This window comes from Haliotis rufescens, unplaced genomic scaffold (genome assembly GCF_023055435.1).
Source record: "Haliotis rufescens isolate VD_foot unplaced genomic scaffold, xgHalRufe1.0.p SCAF_7, whole genome shotgun sequence".
NCBI classification, from domain to species: Eukaryota; Metazoa; Mollusca; class Gastropoda; order Lepetellida; family Haliotidae; genus Haliotis; species Haliotis rufescens.
In genome coordinates, this window is record NW_025964361.1 from 41,104,421 (window position 1) to 41,126,787 (window position 22,367).

Genomic DNA, 22,367 nt, shown 5'->3' on the forward strand with positions numbered 1-22,367 from the left:
CTTCCAACGCCCCTGATAACTCACACTCCCTATCCATACATACACGCACTGTCACTCTCACTCTCACTTACACTCAAACTCACACTTACTCTCTCATCGCACACTCACTCTCACACCTACAATCAAACTCAAAATTCTCTCATCACACACTCACACTTACTCCTCTCACACTTACACGTTCTCTCATCGCACACTCACACTCACTCTCACACTCAAACTCACACATTCTCTCATCACACACTCACACCCACTCTCACAGTTACTCCTCGCACACACATTCTCTCATCACACACTCACACTCACATCCACTGTCACACTTACTCCTCTCACACACATTCTCTCATCACACTCTTACACTCACACCCACTCTCACACTTACACTGAAGCTCACACATTCTCTCATCACACACTCAAACTCACACTTACTCTCTCATCGCACACTCAACACTCACACCCACTCTCACACTTACACTCAAACTCACACTTACTCTCTCATCGCACACTCATACTCACTCTCACACATACACTCACACTTACACATCCTCTCACACTTACACTTACACATTCTCTCATCGAACTCTTACACTGACACTTACTCCCACACTTACACTCACTCTCACACGGACACTTACTCTCACACTTACGCTCACACTTACACTCACACTCACAGCTACTCTCACACTTACACTCAAACTCACATTTACTCTCTCATCGCACACTCATACTCACTCTCACACTTACACTTACACTCACACCTACTCTCACACTTACACTCACATCGCACACTCACATCGCACACTTACGCTCACTCTCACACTTACACTCACACCTACGCTCACATCCACTCTCACACTTACACTCGAACTCATACTTACTCTCTCATCGCACAATCACACTGGATCTCAGACTTACACTCAAACTCACACTTACACTTACTCTCACACTTACGCTCACACTTACACTCACACTTACACTTACTCTCCATCGCACACTCACACTCACACTTACACTCATTCTCACACTTACACTCACACCTACCCTCACACTTACACTCAAACTCTCTTACACTTACTCTCTTATCGCACACTCATACTCACTCTCACACTGACACTCACTGTCACACTTACACTCACACCTACTCTCACACTTACACTCAAACTCACACTTACTCTCTCATCGCACACTCACACTCACTCTCACACTCATGGTTCCACTCACTCTAACACTTACATTTACACTCGCACTTACACTCACACCTACTCTCACACTTACACTCAAACTTACACTCCCATCGCACACTTACGCTCACTCTCACAATTACACTCACTGTCACACTTACACCTACTCTCACACTTACACTCAAACTCACAATTACACTCACTCTCACACTTACACCTACTCTCACACTTACACTCAAACTCACAATTACACTCAAACTCACACTTACTCTCTCATCGCACACTCACATTCACTTTCACACTCACACTTACACTCACACCTACTCTCACACTTACACTCAAACTCACACTTACTCTCTCATCTCACACTTACACTCTCACTTTCGCTTACACATTCTCTCATCGCACACTGAAACTCACTCTCACACTTACACTCACACTTACACATTCTCTCACACTTACACATTCTCTCATCGAACTCTTTCACTCAAACCTACTCTCACATTTACACTCAAACTCACACTTACTCTCTTATCTCACACTTACACTCGAACTCACGCTCACACACTCTTTCATCTCACACTTACACTCAGATACTCTCATTTACTGCAACTCACGCTCACACCCAGACGCTCTCCATACTCTCACAATGACACTCACACTCACTATACTTTCACTCTCCCTTTCACACTCACTCTCCCTATGATTCGAACACACAATCTGGCCATTCCAACCAGGGAACGAACATGACCGCCAGTCAAGAAGCGGGCACTTTACTTGCGATGAATCATTGATTCCACAGAGATCAAAGGTGCCACGGCTGTATATCGATATATCCACCATGCATTCAGTCGATATTGTGTCGGGTGACAATTATACATCGCCTTTCCAAATAAATGTGCTTAAATGGACATAACTCCTGAATCGCAAAATGAATGGAATATCAGTTCTCTTAAGACACATACAAAATGCTTTCTGGATCCAACGAGAACCTACAAATGTTTCGTATGAATCCATTACTGAAAAGAAGCAAATGGTCCGAGAGATATCACCATCCAGTTGATACTTCCGGGCAAAAAAACCACATCTGTACACACACGAAGACCGTGTGGCCATTAAACTCTCTGGACTGAAAATAGAGCCACAGAGCCCATTGAAACGTTTATAATAGCACTAATGGGCATTTTAAAATTTAACTCCGACGTAAATTATAAGGGATGCAGCAAAGGCGGGTATCTTGTTGCGTGACGGATGTTGCCACTCGGGGGACATTTTTGTCTTATATTCTTGATATATTGTAAAGCTAGCGGTAATCATAAAACCAGACTAGCAATAATTCACAGTGGACGTCACGACTGCTCGACGCCATGGCCATCATCTGCAACATGAACGACATGGTCGTGAAGCTATTGGTGAACAAAGGTTGACCAATAAACTATTTTTAACAGCAAACGTGACCATATTGCCGTGCTGTTAATTAAGGATAACTATTTTTTAGTCATGTCGCTTTTGTCATTATGCCAGTAATGTCAATGCTTGAGACAGTAAACGTGACAACATTAATTACGAATGCATGCGTACGGTTTGTTCCGCCTTTAGCAATAGTCTGGCAATTAAACAGCTGGGGACACCAGGAATGAGTGACTGAGTGAGTGAGTGAGTGAGTGAGTTGGGTTTTAACGCCGCTTTTAACATTATTCCAGTTATATCACGGCGTGTCAGCTTAATGTGGGAGGAAAGCCTGAAGTGATGCAGGTCCCAGACGTTTACCACTTCGGTGAAACCCACGAGCACGGATATGGTGCTGACAAACCTAGAAACAGAATCGGGGCGAACAGGGATTCGAACCCACAAGCATAGTTTTGTGGCGTGCCCAAGGGACGCAACTCTGCATAGCGAATCGCGGCGCCTTAGACGACTGGGCCACCCGTGCCCCCCGACACCAGGAGTGGGTGTCGGGGGCATTGTTTCTATGTCATGATTCGAACTCGGGAGTTAGGCGTGAAAAGCCAACGTTTTAACCACTTGTCTACCCACAACCGCCCGTAATATGCATATTCTACTGTACAAAATAAAATGTCTCTCCTGAAAAAGTCTCATATATTTCATGTTCACTTTCAAAACAATGGATTTATATTCATATCCCAGCGTCTCTTTATATACTCAGTGAGTGAGTGAGTTGTGTTCAATATCAATATCACTGTGGCTGAGACTAGAAAAGGGCTAAACACATTTTGCCCATTTTGGGAATCGATCCCGGGCCTTAAACATGACGAGCGAACGACGTAACCACAAGGCTTCTCCAACGCCCCCTTAATATATCCTATATTTTGTTTGTTGTTTGTTTGTTTGTTTGTAAAGCCACACTCAGCAATATTCCAGCTATATGACGGCGGTCTGTAAATAATCGAGTCTGCACCAGACAATCCAGTTATTTGGATACGATGACATGCATCAACCAAGCCAGCGAGCCTGACCACCCGATCCCGTTAGTCGCCTTTTACGGCATGCATGAGTTGCTGAAGACCTATTCTACCCCGGGTCTTCACGCGTCCCTTAATATATTCAAGGGTTATAGAATAATCAAAGGGATAAATATGTTAACATTTTGATCAATCAGACAAATCAATTAATACATCATCGGCAATACGACATATGCTAGAGGACATGCTTTGAAACCACATGGATACACATAAATGTGTCGCTACATCGCTTTGAGTAAGTGCTAACAATACAATTGACGCAAAATTTTCCAATTTACATTGCAGTTACCCAAATAATCCGGATGGGACTGTCCAGATAATCGAATTTCCGGATTAGCGAATAATTAAGTTTCGCGACCCCTTTTTATATTGTTCTGGGTGCAGTTGTACAAAACCTTAGGGCTACGACAGTCGTAAGCCTATGTTAAGGTATAGGAGTTACAATCACCTAAGCGCTAAGATCATGCAACGGCTCCCAGAACGGTACTACAAGGTTCCAGGATTAACAGGGTCGAAAGAAAATAAATATTGTGGACAGTTACGCCCCAGTAACCATATTTCCCAATCAAAACATCTATTTCCTCAGTGGGTCATGGCAAATGCCACAAATCAATTCCAAGCTGATCAGCTTTGTGGCGATACCCTGCACTCTACGCCAAGTCCACTGAAGCATATGTCGAGGACTGATCGGATAGATTGTATGGCAGAGCGAACAGCAACGATCCGCCGATTCTCCACGGAGCTTTCCCATCTGCCCGCAGACAGCTTCATGCCAAGGCAGGGCGGATCAGGCGCGGAGACAGGGATATAGTCATTGTATAACACAGGCCGGTCAGCGGTATAGATCGATCCTGTGTGCCACTACCACTGAGATTGGATCAAGCACTTGACCAGTTCCGCTGTAATTGGCGTTAACGGAGAAAGGTAGGTGTCATTATCTATACGACAGGTGATGTGAGATTTACCTGCTATCACCTTTTGTTTATGACGTCCATGTCGTTGACCTTAGGAGCAAGTGATGGTTAGAGGGGTAGAGGGCTGACAACGTGTAGAAGCTAAGTGGCCGTAGTCTACACATTTAGAGTTAATGAGCTTAATAACAAGGGTCATCATCATAGCGTGTGACAAACATCGTATGACAGGTATGCCTATATTGCGAATTGTATGGCAGGATGATGATATGCTGTATGATGGATGACACATTGTTAATGATTATTTATAACATGATCGACACATTATTGATACATTTTATCTTTGACGTTTTACGTAAATAATAGTTTATCAGTCGCCGTCTTTACCTGTCTGTTCAGTAGGTGTTTTATGTTAAAATGAGTGAGTGAGTGAGTGAGTTGGGTTTAACGCCGCTTTCAACAGTATTCCAGTTATATCGCGTCGTGTCAGCTTAATGTGGGAGGAAAGCCCGAAGTGGGCACGAGCATGGTGTGGTGCTGACAAACCTAGAAACAAAATTGGGGCGAACCGGGATTCGTACCCACAATCATAGGTTTCTGGCGTGCCCAAGGCACGCAACTCTGCACAGCGAATCACGGCGCCTTAAACGACTGGGCCACCCGTGCCCCCCTTAATGTTAAAAGGTTGACGCATTTTTCAAACTTGGTACAATGGAACGAATTGGTGTTTAGTTCGTTCGCATGTCGGGAAGAGGGATTGTATGATGTTTTACGTCTCTTTTAATATATCGGGGACCGCCTCCGTGGTCTAGTGGTAGAGCGTCCGCCCGGAGAGCGGAAGGTCCGGGGTTCGATCCGCGGCCGCGTCATACCAAAAGACGTTAAAAGATGGTACTTGTTGTTACCCTGTCTGGCGCTCGGCATTAAGGGGCTAAAACAAGGACTTGTCGGCTCGGAGTCAGTATACTGTGTCTGAGTGGGGTATTCATGTTCAACTGCGGCATGGTATCTCAGTGAGCTAGCACTATAAATCTGCATCAGTCCGGACTAGTACAAGCAGCCACACAAACACATACTCGTACATGCACGTCGCAATATAAGTGCAATAATCTTGGACGCGACGTTAAACCCAATTTTTACCTCACCTCACCTAATATTTCGGTATGTAAGCATTATGTGATCGGAATGTCCTAACTGATGCAGGACCCGTGAAGATACGGGGTAGAATAGGTCTTCAGCAACCAATGCTTGTCGTAAGAGGCGACTAACGGGACCGGGTGGTCAGGCTCGCTGACTTGGTTGATGAATGTCATCGTTTCCCAATTGTGTGGATCGATGCGCATGATGTCAATCGCTGGATTTTCTGGTCCAGACTCGATTATTTACAAACCGCCGTTATATAGCTGGAATATTGCTCGGTGCGGCTTCGAACAACAGACAAGCAAATAACTGATGCAGGTCATAGACGTTTACCATTTGGGTGAAACCCACGAACACGTTTATGGTGCTGACAGACATAGAGACATGATCAGGTCAAATGTAAAATAGTAGTTACGCCTGAGGGACGCTACTCTGAAATACGAATTGCGGTCAATAAGTTGACTATGTCAGAAGACGATCAGGTTACGCTTCCCAAGTTGGTTGAAATGTGTAACCCTAAAACCACGTTTCAAGACTTGGTGTAGGTGCAATACGGCGTTTAGAAGAAATGACTATTCCCTTGTTCAAACTAGTATCGTGGGATATACTTCTCAGCAGCTTCAAGCAACAATCTGGTGATATCGATATCGGCGTGGGGTACGCATTGTACGATCTTCGATCTTCGATCTTCGACATGACGATAGAACACGGTAACTACTTGGCAACCCACCGCCACAACTTTGGTTTTTTTCAAATAAAGTTTAAGCAATAAAAATTATTATATTCCTGACACAGAAAAGGAAATACTTACCATCTTCCGCGGAGGTTTTCCATAAGAGGATGGCGTAGAATAGAATTATATGTCTTTTCCATTAAACAAATTTATTTAAACCTCAATGTGCCAACAATGGACGGTTTAGAATAAGTGCCCTATTGGGCCCACTGGTAATGTCAAATTTTAAAATGACAGAATATTTTGAAATGTTGGCATTGTTTTTGGTTTGTTGTTTTACGCCGCACTAAGCAATATTCCAGCTATATATTCAGTTTTGACCATAGGCGTGTACTGTCTTCATCTACATTTACTTAGCTTGAACCAAAGACATGCGCATGTTACATTTATAATTTCCCCCCGAAAATATCTTTAAAATCAACTTTTTCAACCCATTTTACCATTTATATACATTTAGTGTTGTTATAAGTCCAGGTGAGGTGAATGGGGTTTAACGTAATGTCCAAGAATATCGCACTTATAAAGCACACGTGTGTGTGTGTGTGTGTGTGTGTGTGTGGCTGTGTGTGTGTGCTAGGCCCGGATTGATGCCGATTTATAGTGCTAGCCCACTGAGATACCTCAACATGAATACCCCACTCAGACACAGTATTCTGTCTCCGAGCCGACCAGTCCTTGTTCTAGCCCCGTAATGCCGAGCGCAGGACAGGGCAGCAACATGTACCATCTTTTAACGTCTCTTGGAATCGAACCCCCTTACCTTCCGCTCTCCGGGCGGACGCTCTACCACTAGACCACGGAGACGGTGTTATAAGCCCAGATCATGCAAGCGTGGACATGACCAAAGTCTCGTTGGCACTCATATGAACAGGGGAAAGGGTGGCCCTGTCGTCTTAAGGCGCCGCGATTCGCTGTGCAGAGGTACGCCCCTTGGGCACGCCAGAAACCTATGATTGTGGGTTCGAATCCCGGTTCGCCCCGATTATGTTTCTAGATTTGTCAGCACCATACCCGTGCTCGTGGGTTTCACCGAAGTGGTAAACGTCGGGCTTTCCTCCCACATTAAGCTGACACGCCGTGATATAACTGGAATACTGTTAGCAATGAGATTTCTAAGATTTGCTCATTTAATGGGGCAATAATATGTAGATCCTGTGGCCCCGAAATGACCCCTTTCATACCTTGTCCCTTTTCGGAGACTTTTAAGTTATGTGATTCAAATATATTTTTTTGAAGTGTGTATTAACACTATTGGGCTCGCACTACATGAAACCTACTCGTAAAGATCCGGGTTAGAAAAGGTCTTCAGTAACCCATGCTTGTCGTAAAAGGCGTCTATGCTTGTCGTAAAAGGCGTCTATGCTTGTCGTAAAAGGCGTCTATGCTTGTCGTAAAAGGCGTCTATGCTTGTCGTAAAAGGCGTCTATGCTTGTAAAAGGCGTCTATGCTTGTCGTAAAAGGCGTCTATGCTTGTCGTAAAAGGCGTCTATGCTTGTCGTAAAAGGCGTCTATGCTTGTCGTAAAAGGCGACTAAGGGAGTTGGGTGGTCAGGATGTTCATCGATGCTCATGAGGTCAATCACTGGATTGTCTGGGCCATACTCGATTATTTACAGACCGTCGTCATATAGATGGAATACTGCTTGTTTCGGCGTTAAACAACAAACAAACAACACAAAACATGAAGCCCGTAAACTGTTCGCTCAGCTCAAAGATCGTGCGCTTCGTTTTGCGGCAAAATATTTTTTCAAGAACATGACACTTGTAAGTGTACATTTGTAAGAACTTTAGGACCTTCTTGGCCATGTCATTAATTGTCGCCACATTGTGTCCACATAATGAACGTTTTAACTTCTGTGAGTTTTAACGTTTTATTGGAAATTGTGCTTTCCAAAACGCAGTTTTAACCATCAGGAAAGACCTGATCAAAGCCAGTCCATTGTTTTTATATAGTAATCATCCAATGCGTACACGAATTGGTTGACTTTCGGACATTACAACAACTCAATATACAATTCACAGTATGTCCATAGAGGTTTATTCACTAAACAATGCATTACTGACTGCAATCACTGGCAGTCTGATCAGACGAAGCAGGTTCCAGTGCCGTTGGCACTACCATTTATTTAATTGTCAAGGCCCCAAAGAGGTTCCGGTACTGTCAAGTGTACATTAACTTTCATTTATCAAAAATGCACATCCGTGGTTTGATAATTGCGTGTTTCAATTCCTGAACAAAAATGGCGGCTTGAGACAATAGAGTGACGTCACAGGAGATGGTATTTGCTGGCGATAATGCATCCCTTGATAGACGACCATTGAAAAGATACATTGTTCATGAGAGCTTGCTGCTGGAGCCATGTGAAAATTTAGATAAGAAGTTTTTTTTAATTACATTTTTTTTTTCAAAGCTATATTTTTAAAGGGTGTTGCACGTTTGGGTCGTCATTAAAATAAAGCAATTAATCACATCAGGATTTACACAGGATACCCGTTTGCATGTGTTTTGAGCAAATGTGATTAACTTTGATCCTGCACGTGATCAATCTCAACGCGTCCAATGATTACATGAAGTATGGCATTATTTGTCACCACTGCATAAATCACCGACTACAAGCTGAATTCCAAACTTGGTACATACACATATCAATTTTGTGTCATGAAGAAAGAAAAAAACACCTTTTGGGGGTCTTTCCTTGACATAAGTAATTAAATAATTAATTTAGCCTGCCTGTTACACAAACAAACGCACCTTCATCTCAACCAAACCGACTTCTTGCAGTTTCACGCACGTGCAGTTCGAGAGAAACGGGGCTCGTGCAAAAGACTTATTGGAACAGTCTAAATCATTGCGAGGGGTGTTTTGATGTTCAGGTCATATTCAGACAATAAAGTGGCAAAAGAGTAGTGAGTGAGTGAGTTGGGTTTAACGTCGCTTTTAACAATATTCCAGTTATATCACGGCGTGTCAGCTTAATGTGGGAGGAAAGCCCGAAGTGATGCAGGTCTGAGACGTTTATCACTTCGGTGAAACCCACGAGCACGGGTATGGTGATGACAAACCTAGAAACATAATCGGGGCGGGCAAACGAGTAGAATGCCGTCGTAAAGTGAGTGAGTGAGTATGGTTTTACGCCGCTTTTAGCAATATTCCAGCAATATCACGGCGTACCTATGTACCCATGTCGGGAATCGTGACGAGCGAACTCTTTAACCAGTAGGCTACCCCCCCCCCCCCCCCCCCCCCCCGTCGTAAAGATTACCAATCAGTGAGTGAGTGAGTGAATTGGGCTTAACAGCTCTTTGAACAGTATTCCAGTTATGTCACGTGGTGTCAGCTTGATGTGGGAGGAAAGCCCGAAGTGATGCAGGTCTCAGATGTTTACTCACGTGCATGGGTATGGTGCTGACAAACCTTAAAAACATAATCGGGGCGAACCGGGATTCGAACCCCATGACCATATGTTTCTGGTGTCCCAGAGGCCCACTGACCACCCGTACATATTCAATCGAATGAGAGCTATTCGTACCAGAAATACGGTAAACAAACCCTAATTTATCGTGGCATTAAAATGATTAATGTTGATCCAGAACGGATTCCAACATTTGAGTAGATATGGTTTGGTTGCCCCGATAGAAAACCGCCTTGATGAATTACATTCAGCTTTAAATAGGAATAGATGGCTTTGATGCCTTTGAAAAAATAATTAATTTCGACAAATAGTAGTCTTTGGCATATAGAGTTTCAAAATGGGGCACATTAGTTATCAGCTAAAGAGCTACTCGAGCTTTGAGGGACAGCACTCAGTGAAACCAAAAAAACATACCATAAAAGAATATATTAATATGTTTATTAACAATTTTAATTTTATTTTTAGAGTTAATCAGATAATGTTACACGAAATCCCACAATAAAACTTTGTATTGCCGTAAAATTATGACAGACTAATCTTGTGGTCTGATGTGTTTGTTTTGAAATGTATCAAATTGTATTGTTCATTATTCTTGTGTACCCCGTGGTCTAGTGGATAGAGCTTCTGCCCATAGTAGTGTAGTCTGTGGTTCAATCCCCGGGGGACCATTAAGGGTATAAAACAAGGACTGGTCGCCTCGAAGTCAGAACATATATACTGTATCTGAGAAGGGTATTCAGGTTAAACCACCGCATGATATCTCAGTGGGCTAGCACTATAAAACCTTCGCTAAGCCGGACTAGTACAAGCATCCGCATACACACACAGACGCACGCACGCACGCTAGCACGCGCACAAACACACACACGTACATGCTTGTCGCCATATATCTTGAACGCAACGTTTACACCCCTTTTGGCCCCACATCACCTATATTTTAAAGTTTAAATTATCTTTGAATCGTGTTATCGTATCCAGTATGAATACTATATTAGCTATATTGTTGTTTTGTTTGTTTGTTTGTTGTTTTACGCCGCACTCAGCAATATTCCAGCTATATAACGGCGGTCTGTAAATAATCGAGTCTGGACCAGACAATCCAGTGATTAATATCATGAGCATCGATCCACGCAATTGGGATCGATGACATGCATCAACCAAGTCAGCGAGCCTGACCACCCGATCCCGTTAGTCTCCTTTTACGACATGCATAGTCACCTTTTACGGCAAGCATGGGTTGCTGAAGACTATAGCTATAGATCGCATAATATCCCCCTTTTGGGGATGTGGCAGGCTATTTGGCTCACCATGCCGAAGACCCAGGTTCTTTACATGGGTGCAATCTGTGAACCCCGTGCTTGTTTCCGTCGACACAGGGGCGGTCGGGTAGCCTAGTGGTTAAAGCGTTCGCTCGCCACGCCGAAGACCCGGGTTCGATTCCCGACATGGGTACAATGTGAAGCCAATTTCTGGTGTCCCCCGCCGTGATATTGCTGGAATATTGCTAAAAGCGGCGTAAAACCATACTCACTCACTCACTCCGTCGACATAACATAGCAGGTGTCTTGCTGAAAGCGGCGTAAAACCAAACCAATTACTCGCTGCTACATGCACGTACGTATCAATGATGAGGTTAAATCCAGACTTTCACAAAAGATGAACTAAACACTGAACTAAAGCATGAACTAATGAGAACCAGTGTTATTATCTATGCCGTGAATTTTGTTCTAAATCCGTAGGCTCGCGGAATTCTTAATTTAAATGTTTTCCCAATGTATACATTTTCCTGAGTGAAGTCGCCCCAGGGCCCCGGTCCACAAAGCGATTGTAGCTCTTCGACTGTCTTAAGCCCATGTTAAAGAATGGGAGTTAAGGGTTCCCCACACTTAACCAGCGCTTTGGCAGTGCAGCTCAAACGATCGCTTTTTGCTGTTTTAGGATAATTAATTAAACTTAATTAACGCAGCGCAGCGACAGCACGAGGGCACTCATTTGTTTTTAATCGCGAAATCTTTACTGTTTGCTGCCCGGACGCTTTGGGAAATCACCTTTTTATGATGTCATTTCCGGTGAAAAGAAAGAAAGAAACGATGCCAAAACCATAAATAAATGAAAAATTATTGATTCTTGGAATTGGTCATGGTGCTCTTTTGGCATCCTGAAGTATTGAATGAAGCGATGGCTATCAAGCCCAAATTCTTTCAAAAGACAATGATATTCTCCATATTGCATCCTTCTCTGTAGGATATTGTGCGTCCAAATCATTCTCACCTTTTCAGGTGTTTCCGCCTCAAGTATAGGTACGTAGAAAAGGCACCTCTTATCACAGGAATCAACTTTGTCAATTCAATTAATTGAAATCAAATCCCGTTGCATATTTAAGATCTGCAGGAATTTGTCTATTCAAGTGATATCTTTTTTTTCTATATATATATATATATATATATATATATATGTTTTTATAAATTTCATCTTTTTTTGATAATCGGCAGGTTTACTGCATTGAAACGCTCCCCCAAAACGGGTTAAAATATTACGCACTGACGCATTGCACTGCACAGTACTGTCGCAGGGCTGGTTAAATGTGAGGAGCCCTTTACGATCGTCTTAACGCTGCAGTCGCTTTGTGGAACGGGCCCCGGCAGGTTGTCAAGATGAACAGTCGTTGTAAGCTGATGACTCGTTTTCATAACCGATTTGACACTCACCCATTTAAGGGATCGACTATTATTTTGTTTGAGACAGAATGTTATTTCAGTCAATGCCTCAAAAAATACAAGAAGGGAAAGGAGACATTATTTTTCAAAATTTCCAACATGGCCAGTGGACGATTTATTGGCGAGAGGTTATTTTTGAAAAAAAATATTTCCAAGCCCCCGAAAATATCAAATGTTCGGCCCCTTATTGACATTGGAGCAAACAAACCAATTATTGGGAGTGTGGACAACATGTCACGTTTTAAAGTTTCTTCGCAAATATTATCCAAGATCGATTTGTTAAATAAGGCCATCGATCCACGTGATCAAAGACAACTGCTGTGCAAACTTAAGAAAAAGCGTCGTGTACACATTGTTTTGAGACAGTGGGCGTTCCCCGTGCAACGGGAGAACCCATTTCCATGTGGAGTGGGACTCGATGCACGTGGAAGTCATGCTCGACCTCTATTCTCCAATGCGCCACGTGGACTGGCCCAAACCCCCCTTTTGTTATCGACTGCGCGGATTATACAGATCCACGTGTTCAATTGTCAGTTTTCCTGTTTCATTGGTTCGTTTGGCAGTGGGTCTATGGAAAAGCTCCGCTGACCGTGGATTCGGATACATGTTTCACCGCAGTTATCATCCTTGGTTTACCAGCACCACACGTGCTCTTGATAGATTGTATGTCCTGCTCTTCCACGTACTTCAAACTGACTAATTGGTTTTTCAACAACTCCCCACAAACCTATACTTGTCGGAAGACGCGACTAACGGGATCGGGTGGTCAGGCTCGCTGACTTGGTTAATGCATGTCATCGATCCCAATTGCGTGGATCGATGCTCATGATGTCAATCAATGGATTGTCTGGTCCAGACTCGATTAATTACAGACCGCCGTAGCTGGAATATTGCTGAGTGCGGCGTTAAACAAACATACATACAAACAAACACTATGTTACTTGTTCTAATGACAGGTTTAGAACTAAACCCGTTTCGTGCATACCATCCTTGCTTTGCCATGTAATCCCCATGGGGCGTATGTTCATGTAAACCTAGAAATACACGCTGTTGACTGATGCTGTGGTATTGATTTATTTGCAAAGCAATAATAAAACAAGGATTCATTTTCACGGTAGATCCCATGCTGTTGTTTCCCCCTACCTGTTGAAAGGGGAACACGTCTATCGTTTTAATAAAAGTAAATAGTTGTGATCAAGTATCCGCGCTTAATGTTCACATGCCCGTAGTTACCATTGTGTTCAAGTAATTGACAATAGAAGACTCTTCATTCAGCTGAAGCATTCAAACAATCAATTCAATTTTGGATTAATAAAGTCTTTTACGACAAGGCAAAATATTATATTTAATGTACTAACTTTTATTCGTTAAGTGCACGATCAAATTTGGAGTGAACTATGTTTCGCACTTTAATGTTGGGTCAATATTAGATATTATGGTCATTTAACAGTATGATAGTAAATGCAGTTTTGTTTATATGGGTGTCGTTATTTCTATATTTGTATCCCATTAATCCGCAAAAGAAAGCCTTGTCGCGAACATTATTTACAGTTATTACATGGCCAGTTGTCGCTTTTGCCTCCATGGCATAATCCCTTTGGAATAATAATGTCTTAACGGTATTTCAGTCTGCACTTTCTTACTCCTCTCTTTATGGAAATGAGTGAGTGTGAGTGAGTTTGGTTTTACGCCGCTTTTAGCAATATTCCAGCAATATCACGGCGTGGGACTGGAAATGAGTGTGTCTGAATATTATTTAACGCCAAAAGAGTCTTGCCATATCTAGGTCATAAAAATATGTAATAAATCCGAGGGCATGTGATAATCTTATGGGTGAGTGAATGAGTGAGAGAGTTTGGTTTAACGCCGCTTTTAACAGTATTCCAAACCTAGAAACATAATTGGGGCGAACCGGGATTCGAACCCTCAATCTTGGTTTCTGGCATTCCCAAGGGACGCAAATCTGCACAGCGAATCGCGGCGCCTTAGACGACTGGGACATCCGTGCCCCCGTTAATCTTATGAACAAGTCAAGTTAACTTCTTTAAGTGGCATTTAGAAATTGATATGATGAACAAGAGAGATAGTTCTATCCATATATGTGACGTTTCGTGTAGATACTAATGGAAATACAACTTCTTTATCACGATGAATGCGACGTGTAACACCGACACGTCGCTTTCATTGTATGAAAGAAATTGTATATCCATAAAACTACCTCCCTTGTTCATTGATATTATTCAATGTGGACAAACAAGTTTGAAATATCTAACTATACATGCCAGTTTCCTATGTTTAATGCACATTGCATTTAATACATCATAATAATAGGCCTCAGCGCTGACACGCTCAGTATTTGCTACTGAGACCAAAGAGCATTTGTTGCGAGAGAGTAATAAGACCAATGAGAGTGGTGGTGAGTGCTTAGTCGTGAAATATGGATTGTCAGAAGTAAACGGAAAGTCATTTATATACTAGCTATCACAGTGACAGTTACAAACACGTTTTCTTCATGTTGTATCCATGATTACGTTCTACCTTTACAACACAAATGGAATCAACTAATTTCTGAAAATCAGAGTGGGTTATGTATTGTCTTCGTGACTCGTTTAAAATGTATTTTTAACATCATCTGAAAATAACAATGCTGTGTTTACAGGTACAAATATGTATGCGGATGGAAAACAATTTTTATAATTCGCTGCTCAGAGTTACTTCCCTTACCCATGCCAGGACTCACTAAACAATAATAATGTTCCTTAATATGTTAGCAAAACACCTGTGCCCGTGGGTTTCACCAATGCAGTGAGAGTCAGCTTAATGTTCCTCATAGTGATAAAGGGGGACGGTTGGCCCAGTCATCTAAGGCGCTGCAGTTTGCTGTGCAGAGTTCCGTCCCCTGAGCACGCCATGAACCTATCATTGTGGGTTCGAGCCGTGGTTCCCCCCGATCATGTTTCTAGGTTTGTCAGCACCGTACCCGTGCTCGTGGGTTTCACCAGTGGTACGTGCCTGAGACCTGCATCACATCTGGCTTTCCTGCCACATTAAGCTGACACGCCGTGATATAACTGGAATACTGTTAAAAGCGGCGTTAAACCCAACTAATTCACTCACTCACTCACTCATTTCCTGCCATACGTTCCTGTCCTACTGGTGTCCTTCAATGAAAGACATCACTCTTCCCATAACTAACACATGTATTGCATAAAATATGTTCAACAACAGAGTTCGTCCTGACATCGCCTGTGATTTCCAGTTTTAGCTTGACCCCATACATGACAAAGCAGCGTTAAACCCAACTCACTCACTCACAGTGATATAACGTTGCCACTGAAAAGGGCGTTAGCTCCAACAAACTCACCTGCCATGCTGTTTAGCGTCACCCGAGAAGACCCGTGAAGATCCGTGAAGAATAGGTCTCCAGCAACCCATACTCGTCGTAAAAGGTGACTATGCTTGTCGTAGGAGGGGACTTGGTTGATGCATGTCATCGATCCAAATTGTGTGGATCGATGTTCATGATGTCAATCACTGGATTGTCTGGTCCAGACTCGAATACTTACGGACCGCCGTCATATAGCTGGAATATAAACAACCAACAAACATACAAACAACACTGTGCAGGTATTTTCCAAGCCATTTGGGGACACTTCAGCCTTTGAAATTGTTCCCATATATACATAGACTAGAATGATCACGTTGCTGAACATCATCAGTTCCTAACATCAGAGGGACTGTAGATAATTGATGTTTTCATCCGATGCCGTCGCCTCAATGCAGACATAGCCGAACCACATATAATTATAAATCTTATGTGTCATTATTATTGAATTGACTTATTTTTTACGTCTATACATTAAACTGCACGGACATAACTGCAATACTTTATTTTCAAGAGAAATTATTTGTTTGTCAAATGTCAAAATCATGTTCCCTACCTTGAATATTAACTAAGTGTATTATATATTGACAATTCAAAGTTTAGCTATCAATAATATTTAATACATAATTGAATTCTCTTCCCCTTTTGACTCTAATGTGATTGACAGGATTCGGGAAAAACATGGCAAATAACGCCGAAGAAAGTGAGGTGAGGTGAAATGGGGTTTAACGTCGCGTCCAAGATTATTGCACTTATATAGCGACGTGATGGCACGTGTGGGTGAGGCTGCTTGTACTAGTCCTGACAAGTGCCGATTTTATAGTGCTAGCCCACTGAGATACCATGCCGCAGTGTAACATGAATACCCCACTCAGACACAGTATACTGACTCCAAACCGACCAGTCCTTGTTTTAGCCCCTTAATAACGAGCGCCAGGCAGGGTAACAAGTACCATCTTTTAACGTCTTGTATGACGCGGCCGGGGATCGAACCCCGGACCTTCCCCTCTACCACTAGACCACTGAGGCGGTCAAACGTTGAAGAAAGGCCTGGCTAATGGCATTCCATATCAGTGGAAAGATAAGCCCAAATTCCTGCAACGTCGTAGTGAAGTTGATAGACGTAGCACACATCGTTCCATTTCATACCAGACATGTCGATTTGTGACAGATCAGGGGATCTTGAAGGCGTGATTAACACCTTACGTCAGACACTCTCAGACACATGTTGTCTGTCGTTATACACAGGTGGTCTGGGGTTATCGTGCTGCAATTTCACCCCAGGGCACCGTTCCTCAAAGCTATCGTAAAAACGTTAAAACGTACGTTTACAAAATGTCATTTCCGTATCTCGTAGCATACTAATACCCATCAGTCACAATCATTTGTGTCCTTCCTGTAGCCGTGGTTCCACCCCAGGTAATACTTTCGCCGCCTCCAAAGTGATCGTCTTCAAGTTACATAACGTTCTTCTCCAAGCTTGTAGACACGTGTCTTGTCATCGGGTTAGATCATACGCTTGTCCATCGTGCTGACCTTAGCTCTGGAAGAGACCATAAAATAAAGGGACGACCCTCTACGCTATGCGCGACACTATCAGCACTAGGGCTTGTACTCCGCACCTTATCTGGAAGCTGGCGGAAACTCGTTCACTGCAGTCATTGTTGTCACCTTCTTTTTCATGCCAAGCATATATTTCAAAATATATATTTACGCTCATGTACGTTTTTCTTAACATTATCAACATTACAACTGAGATTATTAGTGCGCTGAAGCACAACGTTGTCATTGTATTCGATGAATGTCTCTGGCTCTGGACGTCGACGTTGATGTTGACGTTGAAGGTCCGTAGACGAAGTCGTACTGTTCTCGCAGATACGCCTCTTTTGCTGTCTGGAACCTGCATCGAAGTTGCATGGTTCGAATCCACATGTCCTGGCTTGGGTTTGGGTCACGGTTGGGTGGCCATTCGGTTGACGTGGTTATTCTATTGATAACGTTACCGCAAATGCCATATGGCTTTCCTGGGGAACGCCATGCGACGTCACGCTGCGAGGCACCGGTTTCAAGTATTCCTCTGGATCGCCATCTGTCATTTTCACTTTGGCGTGGCATGGGGAAAGCCCATAAAAACGATCCAATCAAAAGTGGTGTTGTTCTGGACTCGGCACTTCCGAAGATTGCTTAGAGTGGCAATGATATTGGATCGGACATTTGGCCTTTTATGGATAACATATAAAGCCATTACTCCCGAATATTCCTTATTTCTTTAAACATAAACCCCAGTACCTACGACATTTGGTTGGTTCCGTTTCTTCCAGTTTTTTAAACAAACATCTTACCAGGTTCAAATCAAACAAACAATAATAATATGAGAGAATCGGGTGTTCTTTAACTTCTGTGAATGGTATAGATCCCAAGGCTCATAAAGTAGTGACATTAAGTGTCTGTCTTGCTCTTTATCAGAAAGATTCGTATGGCATCTCATCTATACAACATGAAAGTAGAAAAATGGAACGAAAAAGCCCCACGAGGAAGGAAAATGACCATTTTACTTAAACGTTCATTTAAACAGAGTGATGTATTGAACATTATTGCTGGTACATCACAGGAAGCTGTAAAATATCACTGGTCTTAAGACATCATGAATGTCCAACTTGGATAACCTCTCACTTGTAACCTGAATGATTAGTGTGACAACGGTCATCTGCAATATCCAATCACGATATAAAATATAAATCTATCATCTGCATTTCTTATCGTATCAGTCACCGGTTTGTCTACTCCAGATCACGTTATTAAACAACTAGTGTCTCTGTTCAAGATCAGTCTATCGATCACTGGTGTCTACTCCAGACATGGTATGGACAACGCTACATTCAGGCACATCACACCACATTCAAGCACACGACGCGACACGACACCTTATTCCGCTACACAACACCTTATTCAGCTACACAACGCCACACAACGCTACACAACACCGCATTCAGCCACACAACACCACATTCAGGCACACAACGACACATTCAGGCACACCACACCACATTCAGCCACACAACACTGCATTCAGCAACACAACACCGCATTCAGCCATACAACGTCACATTTAGCCACACAACGCTGCATTCAGCTACATAACGCCATACAACACCACATTCAGCCACACAACACCACATTCAGCAACACAACACCACTTTCAGCAAAACAACACCACATTCAGCCACACAACACCACTTTCAGCCACACAACACCACATTCAGGGACACAACGCCACATTCAGCCACACAACACCACATTCAGCCACACAACACCACATTCAGACACACAACACCACATTCAGCCTCACAACACCACATTCAGCCACAACACCACATTCAGCCATACACCACCACATTCAGCCACACAACACCACTTTCAGCAAAACAACACCACATTCAGCCACACAACACCACTTTCAGCCACACAACACCACATTCAGGGACACAACGCCACATTCAGCCACACAACACCACATTCAGCCACACAACACCACATTCAGACACACAACACCACATTCAGCCTCACAACACCACATTCAGCCACAACACCACATTCAGCCATACACCACCACATTCAGCCACACAACACCACATTCAGCCACACACCACATTCAGCCACACAACACCACATTCAGCCACACATGTACAACATCCTCTTCGTTATGCGATTGCGATTAGTCTCCGCCATGCAATATGACCAGTTGCCTGGACCAAAGACCTAGTATACATTCGACAGATTCTTAAAATCCACAGTGACTATAAAAGGTTCTTAATGTCGTATTTCGTCATCGTTAAACATGAATTACTTTACCCAGTAAGCGGCTTGGAGTAAGCAGTACTATATCATGAGACGACGATCCAATTGCCGTGGAGGGTTGGATATTAATCAGCTCAACAGCTTGGATATGACTGCAGTGCCGTACACGGCTCAACAAGTCGTAGTTTCTCTCTAATCGGGTCGTATTTCCATAAAACTACCCCTACTGTCTTCATTAAGAGGAATATTAGAAAATCCGGTCTTGTAAATAACCAGTAGTCACGCACTGGGACTCGAAGACTCGAACTGGGACTTGTCGATTTCTTATCCTCGATCCTCATGAAATACATAAACCGCGGACAAGGGAAAGCATACACTTGAAAATATTACAAACGTTGTACAAATCGCCGAAACACCGTAAACGTCACACCCAAATACATCACTATCGTGTAACTATTTCTTGTTTGTTTCATTCTTAGCCACCATTAAACATGGGTGTATTCATTCTTTTGCCCTGCGGTTTATTTGTCATTTTTACGATCTCCTTACATGAAACCACAATATCTGTTTCAAAACATATAACGTCTTTGCACCGAAATCGCGTGGATGAATAAATGTCTTCCTAAACGAATCTCCGAAATGAAAAAGTTTCTTTGTATAATATGTAAACGTTAGAAATTGTCCAATGCAGGTTTTCGGACTGACGCGGTTTCACTATATCCACGCTTGCGCTTTTCAGCAAAGTTGTGAACATCGTTGACCTGCATCACCTCGGGCCTTAATTCAAGTCTAGATCCTACCAGGCCAAACCCCAAAGTGCATCGCCCCATGATATCCCCCCTTGTGTGATCTTGCGACGTCTTAAATACACTGTGCTTAGGTGCCTAACTTGGCGTGTTCAATGTTGGAAATCTTCTCCTAATCTAGGAATTACAGCTACTCATTTGGACAAGTGACCATACACATCTGTATTCTTCAACACGTAATTAATCCCACTGCGACGATTATAATGACGGTTCCTACAGCCGGTAGGGACCCCGGCTTATCCGCTCGCACCGGAAGTTCGACAATTATTCTCACGCTCGTTGCAACCCTGCATGTAGGAACTTCCGGTCAATCGCTGCAGGCATTTTTGACGAATCTGAACAGCCAGAGCTTCCTGAAAATGATCAACAGCTGTGTTCTGTGTAGTCGTCCGTCTGTAATTGTACTAATTAAGACATAATAGCCAGTGGTTTATTTCTGTCTGTTCCGTAAATAGCACACTCAACAACGCAGAGATGGAAGGTCGTGGCGGACAGATGCATTAAGCTGTTTCATTTCAGCGCATGTAACTGTTAATTATGTTTGTTATATACACACCAAGTATACAGTTATATATACCATAGATACATAGATCAAGTTCTTATTCTTGTATATTAGTTTGGATATATAAGTATATATAATGCGCGTGAATGCGAGTTGGAACAGGTCTTCAGCGACTATGCTTATCTTAAGAGGCGACTAACGGGATCGGGTGGTCAGGTTCGCTGACTTGGTTGATGCATGTCATCGATCCCAATTGTGTGGATCGATGCTCATGATGTCAATCACTGGATTGTCTGGTCCAGACTCGAATACTTACGGACCGCCGTCATATAGCTGGAATATAAACAACCAACAAACATACAAACAACACTGTGCAGGTATTTTCCAAGCCATTTGGGGACACTTCAGCCTTTGAAATTGTTCCCATATATACATAGACTAGAATGATCACGTTGCTGAACATCATCAGTTCCTAACATCAGAGGGACTGTAGATAATTGATGCTTTCATCCGATGCCGTCGCCTCAATGCAGACATAGCCGAACCACATATAATTATAAATCTTATGTGTCATTATTATTGAATTGACTTATTTTTTACGTCTATGCATTAAACTGCACGGACATAACTGCAATACTTTATTTTCAAGAGAAATTATTTGTTTGTCAAATGTCAAAATCATGTTCCCTACCTTGAATATTAACTAAGTGTATTATATATTGACAATTCAAAGTTTAGCTATCAATAATATTTAATACATAATTGAATTCTCTTCCCCTTTTGACTCTAATGTGATTGACAGGATTCAGGAAAAACATGGCAAATAACGCCGAAGAAGGTGAGGTGAGGTGAAATGGGGTTTAACGTCGCGTCCAAGATTATTGCACTTATATAGCGACGTGCATGTACGTGTGTGTGTTTGTGTGGCTGCTTGTACTAGTCCTGACAAATGCCGATTTTATAGTGCCAGCCCACTAAGATACCATGCCGCAGTGTAACATGAATACCCCTCTCATACCAGACATGTCGATTTGTGACAGATCAGGGGATCTTGAAGGTGTGATTAACACCTTACGTCCCTCTACGCTATGCGCGACACTATCAGCACTAGGGCTTGTACTGCCTCCCTTATCCGGAAGCTGGCGGAAACTCGTTCACTGCAGTCATTGTTGTCACCTTCTTTTTCATGCCAAGCATATATTTCAAAATATATATTTACGCTCATGTACGTTTTTCTTAACATTATCAACATTACAACTGAGATTATTAGTGCGCTGAAGCACAACGTTGTCATTGTATTCG

The 22,367-nt window shown here is 42.8% G+C and overlaps 1 protein-coding gene across 1 annotated transcript in view; it reads left to right on the forward strand.

Moving 5' to 3' along the window:
- Window positions 1-4,368: 4,368 nt before the first annotated feature.
- The window catches only part of LOC124132709 (leucine-rich repeat-containing protein 74A-like), a 141,643-nt gene continuing 123,644 nt past the window's right edge, over window positions 4,369-22,367 (forward strand). The window contains exon 1 of the mRNA XM_048387782.1: window positions 4,369-4,585. The gene's annotated coding sequence lies outside the window, so the exon portion shown is untranslated. The remainder of the gene's footprint in view (window positions 4,586-22,367) is intronic.